General features: G+C 44.2%; 1 protein-coding gene across 1 annotated transcript in view; it reads right to left on the reverse strand.

Annotated features, from left to right (window-relative positions):
* The window catches only part of me1 (malic enzyme 1, NADP(+)-dependent, cytosolic), a 481,492-nt gene that overhangs the window by 287,617 nt on the left and 178,119 nt on the right, over positions 1-15,756 (reverse strand). The window lies entirely within an intron of this gene.

Consider the following 15,756-nt stretch of genomic DNA (forward strand, 5'->3'; position numbering starts at 1 on the left):
CGCTTACTCGGACCGATTTTTCAGCCAATTTCATGAAATACAAATGAAAACGTGGGTAGAGTGTGGGTTAGTGTGATGCTGACACAGCTCCAGCAACCCAGGTTCAACTCCCGCCACAGCCTGTACGTTCTACCCGTGACCGCGGTGGTGTTCCTCCGGATGCTCCGGTTTCCTCCAAAGATGTACCAGCTAGTCTGTTAATTGGTCAGGCGGGTATGATTTGACAGCGTGGCCTCGTTGGGCCGGAAGCACCTGTTAGCGTGCTGTGATTCTGAATAACAAAAACATTTTTAAAAATCAAGAAATACTGGAAATCTGAAATAAATACAAAAGATGCGGGAAATTCTCAGTAAGTCATGTTCCATCCACGGATGCTTCCTTAGTATGAAAAAAACGATTGTGTTCTTATTTTTCAACAGAAGGCAGCATTTAGAACGTAGAACACTACGGCACAGTACAGGCCCTTCGGCCCACAATGTTGCACTGACCTTTTAACCTACTCCAAGATCAATCAAACCCTTCCCTCCCACATAGCCTTCCATTTTCTACCAACCATCTGCCTATTTAAGAGTCTGTTAAATACCCCTAGTGTATTTGCCCCTACTGCCACCCCTGGAGGGTATTCCACATACCCAACACTATGTTAAAAACCTACCTCTGACTTTCTCTCATACTTTCCTTCAGTTAACTTAAAATAACGTCCCCTCGTATTAGCTATTTCCGCCTTAGCTATTGATTTGATCTGTCCCTCTTATTGTCTTGTCCACCTAGATTACTGTATGGAGCTGAATCATGGACTACGTCCAGCAGACACCTGGAACAATACCCTCAAAGATCCTTGTGAAAGACTTTGAGGATCAGCTGGAAGGACAGACACACTAACACCAGCACACAGGAGGAGGCCAACATGAACAGCACCTCCACACGATAAAGCAACACCAGCTCCAACGGATAGGTCATGTCATCTGGATGTCTAACTCACGCCTCCCCAGATAGATCCTTAACTCCCAGCTGAAGGAAGGTCAGTCAGCCCCTGGTGGAGAAAGGAAACACTTCAAAGACACATCAAAAACAGCCTGAGGAAATTCAACATGACATCTAAAAACTGGGAAGACATTGCACTCAATAGATACACCTGGAAGAAATTTGTTCAAGAGGGTGCTACATGAGAGTGACCTCTTGCCATCCACAAGCCACAACCACACTTACTTGTGCCCACTCTGCACTGGCGCACGAGGGTCCACATCACCCTCTACAGTCAATAGACAACCCCTTTGGAGAAGACCTTACTCCACTCGAGTATGGCACTACCAATACTGCACCTCTATCAAATTTGTTAATTTCAAAGTTCAAATTAAATTTATTATCAAAGTACATACATGTCACCATACATAAACCCCAAGATTTATTTTCTTGCGGGCATCCACAGTAAGTACAAGTAATGCAACAGAATCAGTGAAGGACCACATCGAACAGGAAGGTCAAACTTTCAATGTGCAAAGGGCAACAGACTGTACAAACAAATAAACAAAAAATAGTAATAATAAATAAATAAGCAATAAAGCCACAGTCAATGCTGCTCGACAAATCAGTGACTACCAGAGGCACTGTACCCATGGTCGACCACGACTGACAGAGGCCACACACACACACACACAAATATTGAGAAGATGAGATGAAGAGTCCTTGAAAGTGAGTCCATAGGTTGTGGGAACAGGTCAGTGATTTCTTTTGCAATAAAAGCAACACAGAAGTTAGAGAATCTGGCAGCACACAATAGCTTCAAGTCAAAGGGAACTGGTACGACAGTCCAAATAACTCATAGGCCAGATACAACAACACTGCTTCACTTAAGAAGTCATTGTTATTAAGCTAATCCTTACAACTGTCTGGTATTTGGCCTTCAAAGTGTGATTACATTTATTGATGGAAACATGCCAGTTTAATATTCAATTCGGTTCATATTCAGCCAATGCAACCTTTGTACTTGTACATGCACTCAGCGGCCACTTTATTAGACACCTCCTCTACCAACTAGAGTGGTCACTGAGTACAGGGCTCATGGTCTTTTGCTGCTGTAGCGCATTCATTCAAGGTCTGACATGTTGTGCATTCAGACATGCTCTTCTGCACACCACTACTGTTAACACATGGTTATTGGAGCGACCGTTGCCTTCCTGTCGGCTTAAACCAGTCTGGCCTCTCTCAGTAACAATGGATTTTCATGTACAGAACAGTCGTTCAAGGCATGCTTTCTGGTTTTTGCTCCATTCTCTGTCAACTCTAGAGACCGTTGTCCGTGAAAATACCCGGAAATCAGCAGTTTCTGAGACACTGGCAGCAACAATTATTCCAGAGTCCAAGTCACTTAGATCATATTTCTTCCCCATTCTCATGTTTGGTCTTTGCAACAGTTGACCAGCCTGACCACGTCTGCATGCTTTCGTGCATTGAGTTGCTGCCACATGATTGGCTGATCATACATTTGCATTAAAGAGCCGGTGTACAGGTACCTAATAAAGTGGCCACTGGGTGCATATCATGCAGGGCATCGACAGCAATGACAAACCAATGGACCAGTAACAAACCAGCAAGTGAAACAGTGAATCCGTTAGCATTATCAAGATCAAGATTAAAGATCATTTCTTGTCATTCTTCAGTACATGAGTGTAAAGGAGAGCAAAATGATTGGTACTCCAGATCCGATGCAGCATTAAATACAACACAAGCATACAAACAGCATTAAAACAAAAAAATGCAATAAATATAAATATAAAAGCATCCCTATAACCACAATGTACAAGTAACTGTTTAGGCAATCACTCAAGGACCATCACCATCAAGGCCATGCTCTCTTCTTGATGCTGTCATCATGTAGAAGGTACAGGAGGCTCGGGACTCACACCACCAGGTTCAGGAACAGTTATTATCCCACAACCATCAGCTCAAGTTCAAGTTCTTGAACCACAGGGGATAACCTCATCTCAACTTCACTTGCCCCACTGCTGATCTGCTCCCACAACCCATGGACTCACTTTCAAGGACTCGTCAGCTCATGTTCTCAATAATTATTGCTTTTTTTAAAATTTCTTTTGTATTTGTACGATTTGTGCCTTGACCAGATTAGTTGTTTCTCCATCCTGCTGGCTGCAATCTTTTATTGATTCTATTATGTTTCTTGGATTTACTGTGCATGTTCACAAGGAAACAAATCTCAGGGTTGTAATATGGTGACACATATGCTCTTCGATAATAAATTTACTTTGAACTTTGATTTAGTAGTGGTGTGGAGGACTTGGGGGATGTCTTCTTCTTCTTCTTTGGCTGTCCATCGATTTCGATGTTGACTGAGGCCTGGGCAAGGTTGTATGGAAGACCGACAGTTGCCCATGCTGCAAGTTTCCCCTCTCCACGCCACCGATGTTGTCCAAGGGAAGGGCATTAGGACCCATACAGCTTGGCACCAGTGTCGTCGCAGAGCAATGTGTGGTTAAGTGCCTTGCTCAAGGACACAACACGCTGCCTCAGCTGAGGCTCGAACTAGTGACCTTCAGGTCACTAGACCGATGCCTTAACCACTTGGTCACGCGCCACACACTTGGGGGTGTAAGTCTGGAAGTCCAGGCACGGAAGGTGCATAGCCTACTCCCTGATTGAAGTGGGATGAGCAGAGTGGGTGGGATCCATCATTATGTTTTTATTCTCTGGCACCTTTCTCTATACACGTCCTTGATTATGGATAGGCTGGTGCTCGCCAAGTGGTAAGGCAAAACTACAGGCGAAAAATGGTCCTAAAATTAACAGAGTCTTCCAGTTTAAGACGGTGCTACCAAATTGTGATGAACTTATGCCGCAGACAGCAAGGAGGCAAGGATGGTTGGGGAGATGAGCCGTGCTGGGGTATTGCGAAGCGCAATGTGTTTGAGCCGGGGTAGCAGAAAGCGTTCGTACTGCTGTCGGAGAAGGAGTGAGCGATTTGGCGAGAAGTCCATGCAGATGAGTTTCGATGCCTGTCTACTGAACCCGGGTGCGATGTTGGATCACTCCAAGAGCCGAGCTGATTTAGTAAGATAGAGAATACCTTCTGGCTGGGTGGCCCAAATTTATCGGGGTGCCTGAACCCAGGTCCTGGAAAAAGGCACTATCTGGCATTTGGACAAATTAGGCTGGCACATATAGACTAGAAGCCCAAGTGTTGGCTACAGAGACAAGGGCTGGGCTAAATTTGCTCACTCTCCAGCAAACGTTTATTTCTTTCTCCATGGCACCAATGTTGTGAACTGATCCGGCTGCTGTGAGTTTCTGCCCTGGTAGTGTGATGGTCTGGGGACTGAGGGTTGGGCCTACTCCAGCCAGTTCAGGAGAGGATCTGGGACTCAGTCTGGTGTTGGCTAGCTTCTATTTGCATGATGTGTGCTTTTTTTCTCTCTCTCTCTGTGGAGTGGTTTTTGGTCTTTTTTAAAATTGGGTTATTCAGGTTTCTTGCTCTGTGGCTGCCTGTAACCAGACAAATTTCAAGGTGTATAATTTATACATTCTTTGCCAATAACAAGTGCTTTGAATCTTGAATCTTTGAATTGCAGAGTCACAGTATTAAAGGACTGTTCTATGCTGTATCTCTAAAATAAATAAAATACACAAATCTCTTTCCTGTACTCTGAATCGTTGTTATTTGAGATTGGTCTCACCACAATGGTATAATTTGTAAACTTGTAGCAGAATTCCACCATGTGTGTACAGGGAGTAGGGTAGCTAGCTTTATGGGGCACGATTGTTGAGAGGATAATCACGACAGAGGTGTTGCTGCCTGTCCTAACTGGTTGCAGTCAGGAAGCCAAGGATCCAGCTGCAAGGGAAGATATTGAGTCCCAGGTCTAGGAGTTTGCAGGTGAGTTTGTTTAGACATAAAGTATTGAAGACAGAACTACCGTCAGTAAACAATAGTCTAACATAGGTGCCTTTATTGTCCAAGTGCTCCATAGATGAGTGTCGGTCCACCATTGAACATATCTACAGGGAGCACTGTTGCAGGAAAGCACAATCCGTCCTCAAGGCCCCTCACTGATCAACCTTTGGGTTTTGATCTGGACCTCTGATTAACATTTGGTCTTTGATCTGTACCTCCAATTGACCTTTGGGCTTTGATCTGGATCTCCAATTGACCTTCGGGCTTTAATATGGCCCTCCAATTGACCTTCGCATTTTGATCTAGACATCCAATCGACCTTTGAGCTTCAAGTCCCACACTACCAGGTTCAGGAACAGTTACTACCCCTCAACCATCAGGCTCTTGAACCAGAGAGGTTAACTTCACTCACCCCAACACTAAACTATTCCCACAACCTATGGACTCACTTTCAAGGACTCTTCATCTCATGTTCCCGATATTTATTGCTTATTTATTTACTATTATTATTTTGAGATTTTTTTCTTTTTGCAGTTTGCTGTAGTGTTCACATTGGTTGTTTGTCTGTCTTGTTGTGTGTGGTTCTTCATTGATCCTATCGTGTTTCTTTGTATTTACTGTGAATGCCTGCAAGAAAATGAATCTTAGGGTTGTATATGGTAACATATGTACTTAGACCTCTGAAGGAGATGTCATTCATCAATGTTAATGTACAACAGTAAAAAAGGACTAAATATAAATATATGTAGGTTTCTATAATGGTAAATGAGCATTATCCAAGATGCAAATTAATGTAGTTTTGAAAAGATAATTGGTAGAAAAGGATTGGGCATCAAGAAGACTTTAATTTTAATCAGCATGCCGTCAGGGTGTGGAGCTTCTTTGTAAAATATTGTGGGAAAAAAAAGATTCTATTTAAAAATACTTAGGCATATGTAGGGAGTTCAAGGTTTAGGTCCATGTCCTACAAACTAGTAATTAGTATGATGGCTCTATGATGAATTTCTTTAATTCTTATGTAGTGATACAGCACAGAACAGCTCTTCTGGCCCAATTCCACCCCCGCAACTGATTAACTTACTGACCTGTACATCTTTGGTATATGGGAAGAACCTGGAACACTTGTGGTCATGAGGAGAACATGCAAACTCCTTAGATACCGTGGAGGAATTGAACCCCCAGTTGTTGGCCCCACTTAGAGACACAGCGCAGAATCGGCCCTTCGAGCTGCACTGACCAGCTTAACTATGGCCTAATCACAGGACAATTTACCTTGACCAATTAACCTACTAACTGGAATGGCTTTGGGCAGTGAAGGGAAACCAGAGGACCCGAGGGAAAACCCACGCATTCAACAGGGAGGGTGTACAGAGAATAGTGCCGGAATTAAACTCCAATCTCCAGAACATCCAGAGCTGTAATAACGCCATAATAACCGCTACACCATCGTGGAGAAATACGAGGTCACCGCATGTCTGATGTCAGTACCAGTTCACCCATGTTAGTTTACAATAAAAAGATTAGACCAGTATTCAGAAGCACTGCAGATCTATAGATGTCAAGGAATGCCAGAGTTAAGCAGCACCACAAGACGACCGACTCAATGTCCTCCTAATATGTTTCTGTTTCATCATGAAAATGCTTTCCCATCCACCTGCATCTCTTCTCCAACACAAACTTACAGATTTATACCTGCAAACAACAGGAATTCTGCAGATGCTGGAAATTCAAGCAACATACATCAAAGTTGCTGGTGAACGCAGCAGGCCAGGCAGCATCTATAGGAAGAGGCGCAGTCGACGTTTCAGGCCGAGACCCTTCGTCAGGACTTATATTTATATCTGCATCTGTTCTATCTTTCCCTCTCTCCAACCCAAAGAAAACCTACAGCTCTCCTTGCTCTGCATTTATACCTTAATAATGATTTCAACATCGTCAAGCAAACAGTCTATTGAGTTGGTGACAGAACTGGGAAGTTCTCCAGCAAGAGTATGGAATCTGGAAGAGAGGGACAGGACTGATGTTTCAGGCTGACTTTTCTATCTCTCAGATCAAAACCCAAAGGTCGATTGGACATCTAGATCAAAGCCTGAAGGTCAATTAGAGGTCCAGATCAAAGCTCAAAGGTCGATTGGACGTCTAGATCAAAACGCGAAGGTCAATTGGAGGTCCATATTAAAGCCCGAAGGTCAATTGGAGATCCATACCAAAGCCCGAAGGTCAATTAGACGTCGAGATCAAAGGCCAAAGATTGATTGGAAGTCCAGATCAAAGCCCAAAGGCCAATGGGAGGTACAGATCAAAGACCAAATGTTAATTAGAGGTCCAGATCAAAGCCCAAAGGTCGATCAGAAGTCAGATCAGAACCCGAAGGTTAATCACAGGTCTAGATCAAAGCCCCAGAGATCGTTAACAGCACCAAATTTCTTGGTGTTCACCTGGCGGAGAATCTCACCTGGTCCCTCAACACCAGCTCCATAGCAAAGAAAGCCCAGCAGCGTCTCTACTTTCTGCAAAGGCTGAGAAAAGTCCATCTCCCACCCCCCATCCTCACCACATTCTACAGAGGTTGTATTGAGAGCATCCTGAACAGCTGCATCACGGCCTGGTTTGGAAATTGCACCATCTTGGATCGCAAGACCCTGCAGCGGATAGTGAGGTCAGCTGAGGAGATTATTGGGGTCTCCCTTCCAACCATTACAGACATTTACACCACACGCTGCATCCATAAAGCAAACAGCATTATGAAGGACCCCACGCACCCCTCATACAAACTCTTCTCCCTCCTGCCATCTGGAAAAAGGCACCGAAGCATTCGGGCTCTCACGACCAGACTATGTAACAGTTTCTTCCCCCAAGCCATCAGACTCCTCAATACCCAGAGCCTGGACTGACACCAGCCTATTGTCCTCTACTGTGCCTATTGTCTTGTTTATTATTGTAGTGCCTGCACTGTTTTGTGCACTTTATGCAGTCCTGGGTAGGTCTGTAGTCTAGTGTAGTTTTGTGTTGTTTTACGTAGTTCAGTGTAGTTTTTGTATTGTTTCATGTCACACCATGGTCCTGAAAAACGTTGTTTTGTTTTTGCTGTGTACTGTTCCAGCAGTTATGGTTGAAATGACAATAAAAAGTGACGTGACTTGACTTGACTTGTGTGGGTGGGAGAAAGGAATGGGGCTTGTTTTGCTGTTGTTGCTTCATTGCTTGCTATTTCTGTCTTGTCATACTCTGTGTTGATCTGCCGAGCATGCTGGGCCTGGTGTGTTGGGCCTGGTACTTGCGGGCTGCCTCCATGATATTCTGGGGAGTGTTGGTCATTAATGTAAACAACACATTTCACTTTATGTTCTGATGTACAGAACATTTGATAAATAAAGAACCTAAATCTGAATTTCCTGGTTGCTACACATTCAGTTTATATCAGATTTCCAGCGACTACAGCGATCTGCATTTCAGTGTCCCAGTGTTTTTCCTTTTCATTTCTCCCTCTCTACTATCACTTTCTCCATCTATCTATACCTTTGCCAGGCATGATGGTAACTACTAAACAACCATGTCAGCATCTTAACATCACAAACACAAGAAATTCAGAGCATCACACACAAGATGCTGGGGGGAACACAGCAGGCCAGGCAGTGTTTATGGAGAAGAATAAACAGTTCATGTTTTGGGGCAAGACCCTTCATTTGGACTGGAAAGAGAGAGGGGGGAGGAGTACAAGCTGACAGGTGAGGTGAGAAGCTGGGAGATGGTAGGTGGAAAAGGTAAGGGACTGCAGAAGAAGGGATCTGATAGGAGAGGACAGTGGATCATGAGAGAAAGGGAAGGAGGAGGGGCACCAGAAGGAGATAATAGGCAGGTGAGGAGAAAAGAGGTGAGAGGGGAATCAGAGTAGGGAATGTAAAAAGAGAGGGGGGGAGAAAAATCAATGTTCATGCCATCAGGTTGGAGGCTCCTCTGACCTGAGTGTGGCCTCATGGCAGTAGAGACTGACATTTTGGAACAGGGATGAGAAGTCAAGTTGAAACTTATGGCCGCTGAGAGATGCTGCCTATTGTGGCGTACGGAGCAAAGATGCTCGACGAAGCCGATGTGTTACGCCTCACTACTGTGGAGAAGCCACACCAGAAACACTGTTACAGAAGATGACCCCGACAGACTCCTATCTTCCATTATCAATTTGTCTGTCAATGGACAATAACGGGTGCCTTAATGAGCTGCTGAAAATGAGTAGTACTTGCAAATGAATAAAGAGCACAGTTTAAAAACATGCAACATAAAAAAAAGATGTACAGTACTTTGATATTTGAAGTTATACCGTGGTGACAGATTTCCCCAGAGTTGCTTTGAAGAACAGACAGAATGTTGGGGATTGATCAAAGTGCGTTTGTGGCTTAGAAAATTGCACCTTCATAAAATCACAGTTCCCTCTTACATCCAAACATAATAGTCTGTACTGATTCAGATTCAGATTTATTTATTATATTTACATTGAAACATACAGTGAAATACACCTTTTATGTTAACAACCAACGCACTTAGGGATGTTCATGGGGAAGCCTGTAAGTGTCGTCACACTTTCTGGTGCCAACATAACATGCCCACGATGTACTGTTGCGTTATATTAGTTACTTTGAAACTATGAAGGTCCTTTGATTAGTGTAAATGTGTATTTTGTACATGTATTTTGAAGTCCCTCTTTTTCTAGAAAAAAATGCTATATTTGCCATTCTGTTATAGAAATACTAAGTGTCTTTTTGATGCTCCTTGTTGCCTGCCTCTTCCATATTACAGGGTGGAACGCCACAGTCATTTATACCTCCTATAATCAGTCTCATTTCCCTTTTCTGTACCCGTTCCAAGGCAGCACATGTCGAGTAGTCTACTGCATCGGTTTCATTTCTGTAGATCGGCATCAGTTTGGGTTATTCGATACTAAACCTTATAATCTGTCACACTGGATGCAACAAGACTTTTCTCCTTCCTATCAAGTCTGTAACTTTCCTCATGTTAAATAACACCGTCAATTCTATACAGTATATTTATTATCAAACTACGCATATGTTACAATATAAGTCTTGCAAGCATTTACAGGAAAATTAAAGGAATACGATAGAATTTACAAAAAGCTATATATAAACAAAGACTGACAAATAACCAATGTGCAAAAGAAGACAAACTGTGAAAATAACAAAAAAAAATTACCGAGAACATGAGTTACTGAGTCTTTCAAAGTAATCTGTAGGTAGAATCAGTTCAGACTTGTGGAAGTTATGCATGCTGGTTCAGAAGCCTGATAGTTGTAACTGTTCCTGAACCTGGTGGTGTGGGACCTAAGACTGTTATAACTCCCCCCACCCCCCACCCAGTGGTAGTAGTGAGAAGAGAGAATGGCCTGGATGGAGGGGGTCCTCGATGAAGGATGATGCTTTCTTGTGGCAGTGCTCTGCTTAAATGTACTGAGTTATGGGAGTGGCCTTTCCAGTAATGGACTGGGCTGTACCCAGTCCTTTCTGTAGACTTTTCTATTCCTGGGCACTGGTATTCCCATACTAGGCTGTGATGCAACCAGTTAGGGTACTCTCCAATGTGCACCTATGTGCACTAGGCGGGAGGAGAAGATGGCGGCACGACGCAGCGCGCGCAGCTCTCCGGTGAAATGATATTGTATTTGTAAGTCGGGTGCCATGCACAATTCTGATTTGATGGAGACAGACGTGAGAAGGCACAGAGGAACATCTGGAAATTTCTGAAACGCCCAGTTCGCTGCCGCTGCTACTGTGCTATCAAGAATCTCCGGAGGGAAGGCCCCAAAATCCCCAGCTTTGCCTGCTGCTGGCGACCGAGGCTGAGGTTGAAGCGCTCGGCAGAGATGGTGCTCGGTACTCGGTGTCGGAGGGCTGATCGGAGCTCGAAGTTTTCGGATGACTCAGAGTCGGACTGTGGTCAGGCACGGAAGGGAGAGTTTTCTTCCTTCTCCCGTCTGCGTGAGATGTGGGACTTTCAAGAGACTTTGAACTTTTTTACTGTGCCATGGCCTGTTCTTCATCAAGTTATGGTATTGTTGCACTGTTGTAACTATATGTTATAATTATGTGGTTTTTGTCAGTTTTTCAGTCTTGGTCTGTCCTGTATTTTTGTGATATCACACCGGAGGAATATTGTATCATTTCTTAATGCATGCATTACTAAATGACAATAAAAGAGGACTGTGTGTCCTCATAATCTAATCTAATCCATAGAAATTTCTCGAAGTTTTTGGTGACAACTTTCTGCAATATAGCTGCAAGCTGTTACTTCCTGACCAGGCAGACTGCAGAGGTGGAGCTCTAAGCGGAAAAGGAGAAGTGTGGGCGAGTCAGCAGTCCCCTCCAGGTTGGCCAAGACAGCAAGGCAGCACCTCCTCCAGGATCTTAGTGAGTGAGAGGTACGAGACGGGCTGTCGTTCAAGTTCATTGTCATCTGACCGTATATATGTACAACCAAACAAAACACCATTCCTCCGGACCACGGTGCACTCCCAGACATATTTCACATAGTACATAAAACAAAATATTAACACAAGTTAAAATATCATTGAAAATGCATGTAGTGCACAGCACAGGTAAACAGCTCGCTGTCCTAGTGACGAGACCTCGGTGGTGGCAGGGTGTTCATTAGTCTCACGGCCTGAGGGAAAAAGCTGTTACCCAGTCTGACTGTCCTAGTCCTGATCCCGTACCTCCTTCCTGGCGGTAGTGACCACCTCAGTAACGGACTGGGGCCTTGTATTGTTGCTGTTCAGTGAGCAGGCACGGTCAGCAGCCGTGAGCACGCTTTACAGCACCAGTGATTGGGAGTTCAATTCCCGCTGCTGCCTCTGAGGAGTTTGTATGTCCTCCCTGGGACCAGCATGGGTTTGTTCCAGATGATTCTGTTTCCTCCCACATTCCAAACACTTACAGATTAGGGCTAGTGAGTCGGGGGCATGCTGTGTTGGTGCTGTATGTGTGGGAAGACTTTACGGGCTGCCTCCAGCACATTTTCAGGCTGTGCTGGTGATTTTGTTTTTGTTCACAGGTTTATTCATTTTATTTGCAACGTTTTATCAAAAAAAAATCCCACACGAGAGAAAGCACTGGTGATCAGCAGGTCTGGGAAACCTTTCCTTCAGCTGAACGCATGCCGAGGGTGGTAGGCTTTCCGTATAGAAGGAACCCCACCAGCCCAGTGCCCTCACTGGGCATCAGGGTCCTGTCCCTCTCCTCCCCCATCTGCTGACTCATAGCCACACTCTCACCCTGCACCAGTCACTTTTCATCAGTTATTGCTGGGGCTCTACATATTGAGACAACTGCTCCTTTTACTGCCAAGGCATTGGGGATATTAAAGCGGAGGCTGATAGCTTCTTGATTACTCAAGATGTCAAAGATGTAGGGAAGAAGGTGGGAAGATGAGGTTGAGAGGATTAATAAATCAGCCATGATAGAATGGTGGACCAGACTCAATGGGCTGAATGGCCTAATTCTGCTCCCACGTCTTATGGTCTTATTATAATAGTTCTAGTCATACTATACTACCCCACATCCACATGAACTTTATGTCAACGTGTCAATCTTCAGGCCAAGCCACTCAAGGACTTGTGACAGAATGTGCTGGATCATAACTGTGTGTAACTGAGCGTACCATGTTTTGCCCCTTGACCCCAGAGGGATGACGTTTCATTCAGTTGTATACACATGCAGTGTGGAATAGCAATAAACTGGACATTGAAATTGAGTGTAGCCATAGGTCCAAGTGGACACATCACCACCCAGGTGCAGAATCTGCTAAAAGAATACATTTCAAGATTGCCTAATGTCACTTCCAGTAAACAAGGGTAAAGAAGAACAAAATCGTTGTTACTCTGGATTGGATGCAGAACAAAACAAAAACACAACATGATAAAGAACACAAATAGTAATAAAAACACAATAAATATAAATCTATAAGATAGCTTACATACATAGATTGATTGTATGTCCATAAGGTGACACTAGGCACAGGAGCGTCTGTACGTAAGATGACTGATAGGAAATGATAAAGTGGTAGTAGTTGAGGGTGTGGTGGGCTGGGTTAATGGGTGGAGGTGTTGATCAGCCTTATAGCTTGGGAAAAGTAATTGTTTTTGAGTCTGGTGGTCCTGCTGTGGATACCACGTAGCCTCCTCCCTGATGGGAGTGGGACAAACAATCTACGAGCAGGGTGGGTGGGATCCTTTGTGATATTACTGGCCCTTTTCCAGCACCTTTCAGTATACATGTCCTTGATAGTGGGTAGGCCAGTACCAGTGATGTGCTGGCTTATGATTCCTCCATTAAACATCAAAGTGCCATTAACATACGGTTTTCTTGTCTAATTGCAATTTAATTTGGGTATAGTCTTCAAGATTTGGGGACATAAGTACACATTCACATTTGGTTACTTCATAAAGTCATGGAGATATAGAACACTACAGCACAGAAACAAGCCCTTCAGCCCATCTAGTCCATGCCAAACTATGAAACTGCCTAGTTCCAACGACTTGCAACTGGGCCACAGCCCTCCACACCCTTTCTATCCATGTACCTATCCAAATTTCCCTTAAACCCACATCTCCCACTTCCACTGGCAGCTCGTTCCACACTTGCACCTCCCTCTGAGTGAAGAAGTTCTCCCTCGTGTTTCCCTTAAACATTTCACCTTTCACCCTTAACCTTTCCATTTCATTTAGTTTTTCTTCCAGCTGGGAAAATCTATTTCATTTCCATTTATTTTTCATTGCAAAGAATCATTCATTTCTGACCCCTGGAGATCAGCAGAAACTACCAGTAAAGGGCAGAGTGTGAATCTTCAATGATTTGACCATTATCTGCTGGACTGCCGTGCTTTCAAGAAAATACTCTACATAGTTTAATGTGATTTCTAGTGCACAACTGGAAAGGAGAACAAAGTAATTGTCATTCCAGATCCAATGAAGCACAAAAAACACAATAAATATAAATGCATAAGATAGCTTATATACATAGATTGATTGTATGTCCAGAAAGTGACACTAGGCACAGGAGTGTTTCTACATAAGGTGACAGGAAATGATAAAGTAGTGGTGGTTGGGGGTGTGGAGGGGTGGGTTGGTGGGTGGAGGTGTTGATCAGCCTTACTGCTTGGAGAAAGTAACTGTTTTTGAGTCTGGTGGTCTTGGCATGGATGCTATGTAGCCTCCTCCTTGATGAGCAGGGTGGGTGGGATCCTTTATGACACTACACACCCTATAATGACACCTTTCTGTAGACATCTCCTTGAATGTGGGTAGACTTGTGCAGGTGATGATGCTTTGACTACCCGCTGTATATTTTTCTCTGAAATATTGAGAGGGGAGAGTCTCAAACAGCTGGAATAAATAGGTCTGTGTCAGAGTTAGGTTTGACCACTTCTCCATATGTTAATAACCGAGTTGGTCTTAAGATAAACCGGTAAACTATGCAGTGATGCAGCTAGTTAGGCTGCTCTGTAAACTATGCAGTCTGCAGACCGTCATGAAAACAGATGTGCGTAGTCAGGCTCTCTTCAGCCTCCTCAGAAAGTAGAGGCATCGGTGAGCTTTCCTGATGGTGTAGGATGTGTTCTGGGACCATGAGAGGTTGTGCGAGATGCGCACTCCCAGGAGTTTGAAACTGCTCACAGTTTCCACTGCGGTGCTGCAGATGTAAAGAGAGGGTGTGAACGTTGGGATTTTACAGGGAAACCTGTTTAATTTCACAGCAAATGTACATTGATCAAACCCCTCCCCCACCCCTTTGGCTGTATTCCCTGCTGTGGCTTCAGTTCCAAGATCATGAGCCAGGCAGCATCAACAGGAGGCAGACATCTGCCCGAAAGAGTTTTTCCTCATTTCAATTTGAAATGGGATTTTGAGAACTTTCCAGTGAAGCCCAAGACATGGTGGTGAGGAAGGCAAACACAATGTTAGCATTCATTTTGAGAGGACTAAAATATAAGAGCAAGGATGTAACGCTACCCTTGGAGTATTGTGAGCAATTTTGGGTCCCTTATCTAAGATGAGCTGGCATTGGAGACGATCCAGAGGAAGCTCACGACCCTTTCATTCCAGGAATGAAAGGGTTAATGTTTGAGAAGCATTTCATGGCTCTGGGCCTGTACTCGCTGGAGTTTAGAAGAATGAGGGGAGATCTTATTGCGATCTATTGACTATTGAAAGACCTAGGTAGTGGAAGTGGAAATAATATTTCCCATAGTGGACAGTCTGGGACACAGCCTCAGAATAAAGGACATCTCTTTAGAAAAGGGATAAGGAGGCTGATAGGTAGGTTCTTGATTAGTTAGGGCATCAAAGGTCACAAGGAGAAGGCAGGAGAATGGTGTAGAGAGATAATAAATAAGCCATGATGGAATGGAAGAACAGACCCAAAGGGCCGAATGGCCTTATGGTCTTGAGGTCTAAGACTCAAAGCACTCCTGCTCCCTACAACAGGGTAGGAGCTGAAAGGAAAAGCAGGAACACCTGCAGACGAGGGTAGGTCATGAAATTTTCCACAGGTAAAGCAAAACCCCAGTCAAGCACCTGTACATTTGGTACAAAGCATTGAGCCTTGGAAGGTTAGAGACATGGTGACACAACTGTGGACACAGCCGCACAGTCTGGGTACTCACGCAGGTGGGGCAGCTGCGAGAAGATGGCAATCATGCACATGATAATGCACACATTCCAGCCATTTTGGGTTTCTTGGTAAATGTATTTAACTCTCTTCTGTTCATTTCAGTCTAGGCAAGTCTCCACCAAAGCACAGCGACAGCAACGCATCCTGCTTACTTCAGTCCACATTCCAGGAAAG

Source organism: Mobula hypostoma, chromosome 2 (assembly GCF_963921235.1).
Source record: "Mobula hypostoma chromosome 2, sMobHyp1.1, whole genome shotgun sequence".
In the NCBI taxonomy this organism is placed as follows: Eukaryota; Metazoa; Chordata; class Chondrichthyes; order Myliobatiformes; family Myliobatidae; genus Mobula; species Mobula hypostoma.